Source organism: Apus apus, chromosome Z (assembly GCF_020740795.1).
Source record: "Apus apus isolate bApuApu2 chromosome Z, bApuApu2.pri.cur, whole genome shotgun sequence".
Lineage (NCBI taxonomy): Eukaryota > Metazoa > Chordata > Aves > Apodiformes > Apodidae > Apus > Apus apus.
The window spans coordinates 56,506,101-56,520,176 of NC_067312.1; positions in this window are offsets into that span (position 1 = coordinate 56,506,101).

Here is a 14,076-nt window from a genome sequence, read left to right on the forward strand (position 1 = left end):
GAAGTTAAATATGTTTTCAGACTTATTTTAAACTGTATCAGCATATATTTTGCCCCACACAGATCCCGACTTAAAAACTTAAAATCTATTGATTCTATAGATGAATGATACTCTTAGATAAGTTCAAAGCCAATTTCATGTTTTGTTAAGTTTCTTTGAAGGAAAGAAGTGCATCTGGTAGAGTTAGCAAGTGAGATTCCACTCTTGCTGATGTAAATTCAGAGTGATAAAGTGAAAATGGTGGCATTTTAAAAATTTAGAGTAGCATCCATGTAGCTCAAAGGTACTTACTTCTGCTCTTTAAGCAAGACTAAGTAAAAATATAAAACCAGATAAAAAATCTCATTAACTGTATCTTCTAACACAATTAAATAAGCTGTATGTCTTGATAGAGGAAAGCCCACCTACACCATACAAATTCTGTACCTGGAATCCTAGAGAAGTCTTGTAATTTTGGTTTGATCTCTGTGGTTTAACCTTATCTGTCACTTTAAACACAGATGTTGTAACAGTCTCATTTTTCCATGGACAATGGGTTCATTACTAAATCTACTCACTACCTACTTAGTTTATTTTACAACAGCAGACTGCTTCATTGCTGCCTCCTCCAGTAATATTCAGCTTAAGTTCAGACAGATATAATTGACATTGCAATGAGATGCATAAATTAAATGGAGAATTACCTTTTGCTGGCTTTAGTAAAATAGGTTTCAGAACCAAGTGAAAGGGACTTTTATGATTGCCTTCCCAGTCCTTTGGTGGGATTACCTTGGTATAGGTTTTTGTTTCCTAATATTTCAGTCACTGTGTCATTCATCATCAGTTGAAAAACAAAACTTCAAACCTTTGCAGACCACTGCAAAAAACCCAATAACAAAAAAAATTGGCATACCAATATCATCTACATTAAGTGGATTATTTTATATATATATATACACAGGTAGGAAGGCAGGTAGGTAGATAGGTATATAGACAGATTGATAGATAGGTAGATAAATATATACATATATATGTTCATTCAGCATTTCTACCCTGCAACAAATCAGCTAGGAATTGTCTGCCTGTAACAGTTTAATGCATCTTGCAGCTAGTTACTCATGTAGAGAAATAAATGTACATGCAATTAAATTGCTTATTACAACCAGTAGAAAAAGGACCTCAGATTATGTATCTCATGTAATTCACTACTCCAAGCAAAGTGCAACTTTAGTATTCAAATGTGACAGACACTTTGGTGAGGGTATATCAGCTTTTTACTTTAGTCCCTCACAACCATTGTCCAGGAATGCTACAAAGAACTGATTATTTTTTAAGAAGGACATCATTACCTTAGAGGGTTTCAGAAGAGAGTGTTTTAAGAAACTGCATGCTACTTTGCAATATTAAATACATAATTTTCTGTTAGCTTTCTGTCAAGCCCATCACAACTCTCCTTTCTCTGCTGTTTTAGTTTGCTGAAAGGCTGCCACTGCTGAGTGGGAAGATAACTATACTTGTTCACTAGATGAGAAAATGAAGTTTTCTAACCTTGAAATTGGGATGCAGCTGAAATGGACCTGACTTTTACGTTCTCTATTTTTTTCATAAACCAGTGGTGCACTCCCATCTAAAAGGACAAGTTCAATTTTCCTTCAATTCAGCCCTGTTAGCGTGGCCCTGAGCAGAATTCATAAATCTACCTATAATTTATTAAAGTCTTTCACAGTCCTCCATTCAAACAGCTCACATGATATTTACTTTTATAAATGATTCTGTCACCTGAAATGAGAGGATATAAATAACGGACAAAAAAGGATCAGAGTGTCTGTGTTCAATGACTTAACTCTCAAGAAGCTTTATGGCAAGTATTGCAAATACCCTCACATTTCACCACAGCTGAAATAAAGTGCTGACTCACATGCGATTACTGATCTTCGTCCTAATTAGCAGCAACTTTAGAAAAGCTTCATGAAACAAGGGGTCTGCACCTTGCTGAATTACAGGGCATAGCTCTTGGAACAAATCTATAAATCACTATGAACCCAAATCTCTTACAGGGGTCAGAAAAGGAGTAGGAGCACAAACATCATGTTACTGCCTAAGGCTGTATCACAGATCTATTATAGAGATTGGGCCACACCTTGTGTGGGACTTTGGACCAGCAGTGATCTTCTCTTTGGGATAAGTCACTTGTCAATATGAGGAGTAGGAATGTGGAATTTGGTTCCCAGTTTATTTGGTTCTTAGACTGGGGGGGGCGGAAAAGTCAGTATGCAGTAAATGAAAAGTTAATATGTAGTAAAATACTGCAATAGCATTAAAGGCACAAAATTAAGCACTGAGGGAAAGGAGAAGGCTTTCGGAGATGGAGGTACCCAAGTCAGAAATTAGCAGAATTATCTTTAGTCCGTTTAATTCACAGTGATGGTATGGTTCATTTATTGATTGTTCAGTGGTTGTGTTTCACATTAGGCATAATTAATCTGGCTGCCTTTGTATTGCATGCCATAAAAACAAAAAAACACAAGGAAGATCTTACTGCAGAGAAAAAGGTATTACACTGGTTGTTTGAAAAAGGACAATCAATACTCCTGTGGATGAATCATGGTGGGCTGGGTGCTGTGCTTTCTACAAGCATATTCTGACAGATCCAGGAGTAAGAATGTAAAACTCAAAATCACTATTCCAATGCAACTTCTGTTTAGCTGATCTAACTCAAATTATAGAAAATGAGAATAAATTAAAACAAATATAATAAAATTACAGAGGTGCTCATTGTGTCTCTGCAACTGAAATGTGTTGAAAACAGACCTCTGGACTGAATTGACTTGAATTTGCTTTCAGAAGATTGAAATAGGCCCACCAGTTCTAAAAAACAAAACAAAACAAAACAAAACATAAGTGCTAAATAGTGAACATTTTCTTCTTAAATAACTGAATGAAATGACAGCTACGTCATGTCTTTCATGTTTGCTTACTCTACTCAGAGTGAAAGGTAAAACCAGCTTTAACTTCAGACACTGCCTGAAATCTCCAGTTGAAATAAACACAGGTTTCTTGCATCTACTTAAAAATAGATGCTGTTTTGAAACTGTTCATTAAACCTATTTACTTGCATTTGTGCTTGATCTCTATTTACTATGGAAATTTCTAGAATAAATATATATACCCCTCTTTATAACTTCTTTTCTGTTAAGAAATAAACCCCAGTTTCAAAATAAATTTTACTATTAGAATTTTTTTAGTTTTTTAGACTATTAGGATTTGGGGGGTTTTGCTGTAATTTATTTCTTTTAATTAAAAATAAATCAATATAAAGATTGAACCCTGTACTTCTTTTTATAGGCAAGTAATGGATGATAATATCACAAATCATAGAATGACTGAGCTTAGAGACAACTCTAGAGATCATCTAGTCTGACTCTCTTAGCTCAGAGCATGATCATCTTCGTGAAGGTCATCCAGAATTGTGTGTAGTCAGGTTTTGAATATCCCCAGGGACAGAGACCATATCCTCTCTGGGAAACCTGCTCTAGTCTTTTGCCACCCTCATAGTAAAATTTTCAGTTTAGTCTTGCATTTCAGTATTTCAGTCTCTGCCCCATTGCCTGTTGTCCTCTTGCTGAGCACCACTGAGAAATCTGGCTCCATCCTCTGTGCTTCTTCATCAGATATTTAATTCAATCAATTTCATTCGTAATTCTGCATGGAGATATTGCAGATCCAGCTGGCTTCTTTGGCTGCTCCAGCCCCAGCTGGGCTCCATCCAGCTGATGCTGAAGTCATAGAGAAGCTCCATCCTCTGCCTAGTAAAAAATTCTGGGCACCAGGAATGCTACAAACCATAAACTGTTTGAGCAAGTCCAGAGGAAGGCCATGAAGATGATCAAAGGGCTGGAACACCTCTGCTATGAAGATAGGCTGAAACTTGGGATTGTTCAGCCTGGAGAAGAGAAAGCTCCAGGGAGATATTATAGCAGCTTTCCAGTACCTGAAGAGGCTACAGAAAAGCTGGGGAAGGACCTTTTGCAAGGGCTTGTGGTGATAGGATGAGGGAGAATGGCTTTAAACTGGAAAAGGGCAGATTTAAGTTAGACATTAGAAGGAAATTCTTCACTGTGTGGGTGGTGAGACACAGGAAAAGGTTATCCAGGGAAGTAGTGGCTGCCCCATCCCTGGAAGTGTTCAAGAGCAGGTTGGATGGCAACTTGAGCCATGTAGTATAGTAAGAGGTGTCCCTTCCCATGCAGGGAAGTTGGAGCTTGATGTTCTTTAAGTCTCTCCTCATTTTAGTGATGCTTCTGATTGAGTTATTAGAGTATCTCTCTTATGAGGAAAGGCTGAGAGAGCTGGAACCCTTTAGCCTGGAGAAGAGAAGGTTGAGGGGAGACCTTATTAATGCCTATAAGTATCTAAAGGGTGGGTGCAAAGAGGGTGAAGCCAGACTCTTTTCAGTAGTTCCCAATGACAGAATGAGAGGCAATGGGCACAAGCTGGAACACAGGAAGTTCCATTTAAATATGAGGAAAAAGTTCTTTGCTGTGATGGTGACAGAGCATTGGAACAAGCTGCCTAGGGAGGTTGTGGAGTCTCCTTCTCTGGAGATATTAAAAACCTGTCTGGATACAGTCCTGAGTAATGTCCTCTAGGGAATCCTGATTTAGCAGGGGAGTTGGACTAGATGATGTCTAGAGGTTCCTTTCAACTCTGGCAATTCTGTGGTTCCATTATTCTGTGATTCTGTCCCTTCATCATCTTTGTGGCACTCCTCTAGAGTCACTCCAGTGTGCCTCGTCTCTCTTGCACTGAAGACCCCAGAACTGGACCCAGCACTCCAGAGCAGACGGGAAGAATTATCTTCCTTGACCTGCTGACATCAGTTCTCCTCCTGCAGCCCTGGATGTTGTTGGCCATCTCTGTCTCATTGCTGTCTCATGTCTACATTGCTGGCTCATGGTTAACTTGGTGACTATCATGACCCCGATAGGACCCCGGAATATTTGTTACTTTGTTCTTAATTTTATTCCTTTTCTCTTCTCTGTTAAAACCGTTTCTTCCCTCCCCGATGTACTTTGAAAATATGAGAGCAAAAAAAGTTAGGATTTATCCAAGGAAAATCTGTAACGAAATAAAGCCTTTTAAAATAAATGTAGGCTGATCAAATTAGCCCCTTCACTCTGTCTGACAAGACTTAAGATTTTGTTTTCCTCACCTGCTACTGCAGGTCTCTGAGATTAACTAAAATACATTCACCTCTCTAAACATTCTTGCTAAAAGTTGAGTGGAACAGCTTGGAGAACGTAGACACACACAGGCAGAACCAAAGTCAAAATAAACATGTTCACAATTTCCATAAAGTATGTGAATATTTATTTCCCATAATCATATACTTTTCTATTGTGACATCACAATACATGTGTTGAATTGGGGGTACAAAAATATTCAGAAACTTCTGAATTTTTAACATCTCACAACAGGAAATTAAAGAAACAGGTTTGTAGACCTGAATATGGATTTTTGGTTTTGGCTCATTATTCTTTTTTAAAGAAAAACTAGTGAATTAATTTGGAATTTGATTCCAGTGTTCCCAGGGTTTGGAAGAAAGAGAACTAAGAGTTTTGACTTTGTCCTTTGTCTTCTCCTTTTCTGAATCTTACTCTTTGCTACATCATCTTCAATAGGGTTTGCAGGTATAAAAATCCAAGTAGTGATTTATATTATTTTTTGCTGCATGTTTGACTGTGCCTATCAGCCTATTAAGAGATTAATAGTGTCTCAATATCTTTCATTGCTAATTTTAAACAGGAACAAGGACATGCCAAGCCATAATATTGATGCATTTGAAAATATGTTGTCTTTCTCTGCCTACTTAGTTACTTTCCAATACTACTTTCCTAAATAAAAGTCATGAGAGATATTTTAACATCTTAAAAACTGTCACAGCTCTTTTGAAATGTCAGAGCTTTCCTACTAACTGAATAACGTGTTTCACAAGGATTTTTTTTTGAGAAGTCACCAATCAGTGATAGAAGTTAATGTACAATTTGTACACACTATTGACTGCTTTTCAACCTCAATTACTAAAGAAAATTGGATATCTGAACTCAGCAGAAGTGCTAACTAACTTTCAGTACCAGCAGTTCTCAGCCTGGGTTCAGAACTGCTGCAGCTGAGTCACAGCTCTTTTGCAAAGTGTCAGTAGTAGTTGTAAAATGGGAAGTAAACAAGGGAGTAAGTTTTTCTCCCGAGCAAGCCTGAATGATTTCTACTAATGCTAATATAGGCATGCTTGTGCAATGATGACTCTATATTCCTCTCAGACTGCAAATTGTCAAGTCTTACAGCATGCCAGTGTGCATAAGGAAGCATAATTAATGTTAAGTGTGATTTAATGCTTAATTTTCCAGTTTATCTATGAAAACCTGGAGTACTGAAGGGTCCTAGTCCATTTTAGCTTTTAGGAGGACACGGAGTGAGGACACTGAGTAAGGACACTTGGTTTTTTGGCTGCGTATTGAGTAACAGCTCTTTTGACACTTAGACTTCAAGTTCCCCACTCTGATATTTAATTTGTGAGCTGCAATATCTTTTGGATTGCCTGAGATCTTATCTATATCATAAAAAAAAAAAAAAAGAAGAAGAAAAAAGTTCCCTTTCGAGCAATGAAGAGAGATGGCAGCCTTTCAAGCAATGAATCAGGAACTGTCTCCCTGATAGGAAAATCAAGCAGGAAAGGGACAAAGGTGTGTGTTTGTATGCATGTGCAAAAGCTGATAATTTTCACCACTTGTACTCTCTTTAAAGTGAGTGACCATCATCCTATGGACTGTAACTCCTTTGTCTTTTATCCTCACCAAGTTTCTATACCTCACCCTTCTCCAACACAGGAGGAAATTATTTATTATTTATCCAGCAGATGCAGGTAAATCTCATTTCTTAGCACTCATTTTGCACTTATTCATGTACGTAATACTCCAGATCACAAGTCAAAGACAAAGAAGAAAAAAAAGCCATCATCCTTGGAAGACATGGAAGAGGAGGATATGGGTTTAGAACTTCCACAGGGAGGAATTTTGATCCTGAAAGTTGTTCTCAAATGAAACCAGCATCTGTAACCCAGAAATTCTCTGTGACTTCAGCATGTAGGCTTAGAACTTCAAAGAAATGATTGGGTGATCTGGCACTATGAAGTTGAATGTAAGATATTCCATAAGATCTCAACAGCTCTCCGTGCTATGAAAGACATGGGATACTCTGCATGTCTGAAAATAAGCCTGGAGTTCAACTTTACATTTAGAGGAAAAAAAGAGGCCAAAAATCCACATCTACAGTCCTTCTAGAGCTCCACATGTTCATAGCATTATATGGTGCTGTCCTGAAGGAAGAAGACATTCCTAAAAAGCAGGAGAAAAAGCAGGAACTGGTAGTTTTACCTGTGGTCTTATACTAGCAGCAGTTCCAGCAGATGAGTCAGTTCAATCTGAGGCCATGACAATCAAAGCTAATGGATTTACAGTTACTGGTCTACAGTGCATCTAGGGGCACTCCCAAGCTCAACCAGACATTGCTAGTGACTTGTATCTGAAAAGCTGTAGCATTTTTCTATTGATAATTAGTTGTTATGCCTTAGCCTCATGACAACTGGGAAAGAAAATGTGTTAGAAGTTCCTATAAAGGTGATCTGAAATGGAGTTTAAATTGCTTGCTAGCTCCTGCTGAAATGGGCTGAACCATTCATACTCCATGTGGAGTTCAAGCAGGATTTCTGCCTGACTGTGCACTTACAGCAGGCAGCCAATCCTGGGTGAAGGTTTAGGCTTGTATTAGATGCTGCAAGAAGGTTTCTCATGTCCCATGCCTTTGGAAAGTCTATGCCCATATTCTGGCCCTACTTGGGGACTTTCCTGGTGGACTTCTGCATTAACCCTAACACTAAAGTTAGCCCCAAGCTGTGTGTAACACTAAACATATACTTCATTTTTTCAATCTATAAAAGAGATGCAAAAGACAAACTCCTGTGAAAGGGGAGGAATTCCTCATGTATGCCTTAGAAACAGAAAAATATGTTGATGGAATTTGATAGAGTTTGACTCCCTTTCCATCCTTTATATGAAAAAAAAATAAATAAGTAAAAAAAAAATCAGAACTTCTCACTTGTTAGAGATCAAAATGTCTCTCCTATCCTCCCACAATGCAGGAAGGAAATATGTCTAGAGCCAAGGTCCCTGGGATAGTCTCTGGACCACCCTTCTAAATCCACGTTGCACTGACACACACATTTTGCATAGATTCTCACTTCCAGTGAAAATGTGATTAATTTCTTTTTTGCTGCAGCCAGGGCTTCAAATTCTTAATTTCAGTAGCCTCTGGCAAACACATTTAATGTTTCCATTGCTATGTGCTTTGGTCAATTTTAAGCAGCAATAACATATGCTTGTGCCAAAGAACAAGCAGTAACTTTATTTTGGATCCCCTCAAACTGATTCATCTGCAATCCAGACCATCTGTAATGCAATCAACACTGACATGTGACAAACAAAGTCATTACAAAAGAAGACTGCAAACCAAAGGAGCATAATAAAGATGTGAAGACAATGAAATAGGAATAAGAAGCATTAAGGAATGGAAGACAAAAGAAAACACAGATCATATCTCATCTTTGTACCACGCATCTTATTAACACAAAGAAAGAACTCATGACAAATTATTCCTCATTTATTTTCCTTTTATACAATGGATGTCGAATGTATTTTTCACTGATCCCCTGAAGTAATGAAGCAGTACAAGAATATACACTCATAGCAGTGAATATAATGGCAGGAACACTTTGAGTGTCCTCCAAATTGAAGAAATCTGTTATTTAAAATATAAATAAAATATAAACAAAAATGTATGTATTTGTGTTTCGCAAAGTTTAAACATATGTCAGGAAGCAACACTTATATTTTAACATTTTTTCTTTGCTCTGCTCCTGATTTGCTGTGACATTTTGGTCTTGCCTTCCATACATTTTTTTTATTCATAGATGGAGTGAGTTTGCATAGGATACACCAAGCTTTGTGAGTACTGTCTTGAACTGTCTGGATCTTGTCTTTAGTTCTGTTATTCCTTGCTCTGTAGTTGATACAATATGTGTACAGCAGCAATCAAAGGAGAGGACAGTGCCTCTTCCACACTCACTATTTGTTCACTCTCCAGGAGGCAGCAAAGAACAGCCTCTCAAAGAGATGAGGGGAGCACTGGGCAGGGTTTTACAGGAAGAGCCACAATGGGTTTAAGCTGCGTGTGTCATCTTAAAGCCTCCTTTTTTTCACCTTTAACACCCAGAAAGCAGGAGAGAAAGCAAATGCAGGAAAGCACAATTTTCTGTTTTCGCAGTTACTGGTGAGAATCATGTGCTCTTACTTCACATGATCCAGTTCATGGGAGCCAAAACAGTGGCCAGATAGTTCCTCATTAAAAGAAGGCCAAATACTAACACTTGTTACTATTTATTGAGGACTGAGTTATAAGGAGCACTTAACCTGCACTATTATTAAAAGTGCCTTGTCTTTACCAGGGTAGTATCTTACATAGGTCTGTCTCCAAGATGCACAACACTCTTTGGACATTATTTCTTCCAGGGTTGGTACAGCTTACTAGTAACTGTATATGTGGTGCCCAATCACACCATTTGGCTTTCAGATTTTTTATTTATAAAGCATGCTGATATCCTCTGGCCATAGAATCTCTCTCATAGTTACCTGCAAAATATCTGAGATATTTTCAGTCTGAGGTGTGATGAAATGGGGAATAAACATGGCTGCAAGATGTTCCCTTTCTTCCTCAGATGCTGTACTGTTGTATGCTTTTAACCTTAGTAAAAAGTAAAAAAAAAAAACAAACCACAAAAAACCCACACAAATAAAAAAAACAAACCCAAACAAACTAAAAAAAAACAACACACACAAAGAACCCCCAAACTTGCCTAACATTTAGTTCAAGTGCAAACATGTATCTCCCAATATACCCTGGAGAGGCAGTGTTTTGACTTGCATCATGCAAAGTCAAATCACAAGCTCAGTAATCAAAAGAGAATGAACTCCTCATACCCAAGATGTCAGGCAAGTGATACGTTTTCCAGGAGTAGCATCACCTGGAACAACAAATTAGAAGAAATTAAGAGTGGCTCCTCACCGTCAGCGTTTGCCTTAAACTAAGCTGTACAGGAGAGAGGTTGCAGCTATATTTTATTGCACATAATTAGCAGTCTTGACAGAACCAGAAATGTTTATCCAAATAAGAGAAGAATATACCATAAAAAGTTCAAGGAGGAGGTAAGAGAAAGGAGGAGAACATGCTCCTAGTATAATTTCTGGGTGCTACTGCAGCACCTGCAGTAACAACTAAGACTTGCAATTGACAGAGACATATAAATAACTAGAGAACAGGTGATGTCCCACCTCCATAGACAACCAGCTCTACCTGATGTTCCTTGATTCATATTGTTTGTGTTATGGTAACTGTAGGACGCCCCAAAGGGCAGTGTGAGATGCACAAATGAAGTCTTCCACAGGCCACTTATCCATGGGTTGCCAGATGAGAAAAAAAAAAAAAAAAAAAAAGGCAAAACACTTTCTGCTTCCACTAATTTCCCAGTAGCCAAGACAGATCTCAAAGTGCTGCTGGCAGCAGCTGTGGAGGCAGAGGACACAGGCTGATGTGCCTCTGTGCACACACGCTGCAGAAGGGCTGCTTTGCTCTATTTGCTGCAGCCACTGAGGGGAGCTGGGCTTCTTCCTCCTCTGCCTGAGGAGAAGCTAGTGTTTTTCCACTTAAAAAGACACAGCACAGGAACAGTTAAAATAAGAAAGCCTGAATGTTTAATCTGCCAGAAACATACAAGAAGAGCAATCAAATCTGGGATAAGTAGCTCCAAATGAGGTATGTCTGATTGCTTTAGGCCATGCTGGTTGTCAGTCTTTTAAATTCAAGTCATTACCAGATGCTGATCTGCTATAATATTGTGATATTTTATCTGATTACACTTATCTGATTGTGCCATATCTGCTATTTGCCTTCCCATTTTTCCATGTATATTAAATGCAGGTGATTTTATTATTCAGGGAGCCAGCAAGTGTTGACTGCTCTGAATATCAATGAGGATATTATATCATTACCTTGTTCTGAAAGCAGAGTCATTGAGTGTGTAAATCATATGCAGGGTACCTAGTGGAGACACAATAAACCATAATGTCTTGAGAGAGAAAGTAATGAGGAAGGGATAAGGAGATATAATTTAAGGCATTGTTAAAGAAGGATAATCCTCATAATCCTATTTAGGTCTTTCAAACCACCGTTTCTTGATAATATAACCTTTATATTCAAAACCTTTTTAAGTTCATTAACTATGTCTTGGTGAAGTTATTGCCACATGGAACGTTATCAATAACGGGAACCAACCAAACATTTTAGCTGCTTTCAAAAGGATGCACACATTTCTGCAAAAAGATCTGTGGACCCTTCCTTTTCTTACTACAAGACTTACTGTGGGTACAGGGTTTCTGGATTCCCTGGAGAAATGTGCAGGAATCACTTATAGCTTATCTGAACAGCTGATTAGAGTAGCAGAGCAAAAGGACTTCATCTGAGATCAGTAAGCATATATAATAAAGTTAATCTGGGATCACCCTTTTACTTGCAAGTGAAATTCTTTGATTATTTCACCATGATAAACTGAGAGGATGATAAATCTCATCACAAGGATGCTTAGAAATGTTATTAAATCACAGAAAGACTGAAACGGGAGGCACCTCTTGAGATCACCTACCCCAACTCCCCTGCTGAGCTACAGTAGGCTACTCAGGACAATATGCACCTGCATTTTGGGTATATCTAGTTACAAAGACTCCACAGCCTGTCTAGGAAACCTGTTCCTGTGCTAAAAAATTCACACATTAAAAAAGTGTTTTCTTATGTTTATTTGGATTTTGCTGTCTTTCATTGGGCACCTCTGCGGAGAGGCTGGCTCCATCTTCTTTACTTCCCCCATGAGGTATTTAAACACATTGATAAGGTCACTCCTAATCTCCAATCTGAACACTCCCAGCTCTGTCAGCATCTTTCTGTCCTCATAAGAGAGATGCTCCAGTCCTTCCATCATCTTTGTTGCTCTGCTCTGGACATGCTACAGAATGTCTATGCTTCTCTTTTACTACAGATTACCTTGGGCCCATCTAACTGTTATTCTCTCCTTTGGCTGTTTTAATGTTTTTAATGGCTCAACCTCCAACAGCCGTGACCTGGCAGGTGCAGATAAATGCTCAACAAACAAGTAAAAGCATAAAACAGCTAATGGTTCCCCATTCCTGCTCCACCATTTGTGCTTGCAACAGTCAGAATGACACCAGGGATGTCAATGTCCCCCAAACAGGCTATGGCACAAACCAACCACTCCAAAGCCCTGTTTACAGGAATGATTTCAGAGAGCATGGCTGTGAGTCCAGAGGGAGATGGTGTTGATCAAATGGACAATAACTCTACGTAAAGCTATATAACCTTATGGAGACATGGGTAGAAGGTGGAGGACAGCAGGATGTGCACAAGGCAGTGTCCTGGTTTGAGCCAGGATGAAGCCAGTTTTTCTTTTGCTAATTCCTTTTTTCATTTCAGTGAGCTTTCTTCAACTAGCAACTGCATGTTCTGCTAGGTTGATAAGACACTGGAATGTTTTTGTAATTGCTGGGCCCTCAAGGTCGTGCCTTTGCTCTGCCGGCTCAGACACTGTGGGGGGATTTGTGTCCCCCCCGTGGGAGGCTGGGTTAGATGAACAGCAAAACTGGCCAGAGATATTCCATCCCATATATCTACATAGGCTCAGGGGAAGGTCGGACATGACAGAAGAAAACTTCCTTCCTTCCTGCTTCGCTCTCTCGCCGCTTTGCTTCATCTCTCTGTCTCCCTTCCTTCTTCTCTGTTTTTCTCTTTCTTTTGTTCGTGGCCGGTGTCTGGGAAAACACCATCTGCCCATCATCGTCGACCCATCGACCTCAAGCCCTCCTGACCCTCGTAACTCTCTGCCTTTCTCCAGGAGCAGCTTCGGGACTCCTCGGAATTGTCTTGTCTGAGGGAAGTGCTGTGGGAGTTGCTGGGGGTGGGGGGAGGCGAGAAGCTTCTACCACACCTTTGTATAATCACTATATATATATATATATATATATATACACTCTTATATCACATATTAGTATTCTAAATAAAGTTGCACGGTTCAGTTTTCAATCTAGCCAAGTCTCTCTCTTTTTTTTCTCTCTCTCCTTCCCTACCTGGGTGGGAGGGGGAGGGGATTGAGAGCATTGTTGTCAAACTGAGTCAAACGTTGACAGGCAGGTAGGGAAATTCTCTATAATTAAAACAGAGCAGGCACCAACTTCTCTGAAAAGGAAGGATGAAGAAAGAAAAGGAAAAAAAGGAGAGCAGGGGCAGTCAACACAAGAGCCATGGATTAATTGCTCTGAGACACAGAAGTTCAAGAAAGAGAAGTAAATAAAAAGAAAAAAAGAAAAAAAAAAGAAAAGAAATAACATGGGAGATGGAACCACAGCTATTGAAGGTTAGTTTATGCTTGCAGGGTAAAGTTTAAGGACAACCAAATAAAAGCAAGGATCAGCTTAAGGTGACAGAATTAACAGCAAAGGTCATTGGAAATCTGAAGTGATGAAAGGGTACATTACTGCCCTGGGACCACAGCATACAGTGTCAGGCCCTCGAGTGTGTCTTTCACACAAGTGTTCACTGATCACTGATCAAGTGTTCAACTGATCCAGGCATAAAAGCAGCAAAAATGCTCTTGTCTTTACAAAGGTAAAATGCATCTTCAGCATGCAGAAACAAAGAAAACTGTAAGAAAGAAAAAAAGATAGACAAAGTCCTCAAAGTAGTGGTAAGAGCCAGATGGATAAACCACTGCCTAGAACACCTCTCTCCTGAAACCTCACTGATTTTTATCTGCCCAGATGATTTTCAGCACAGGGTAATAGACTAGTGACATTGATACACAAATCTTGGTACTAAGGAAATTAACTGCCAAGTTCACTGGAATTCATGTGATTTGAAAGCCTT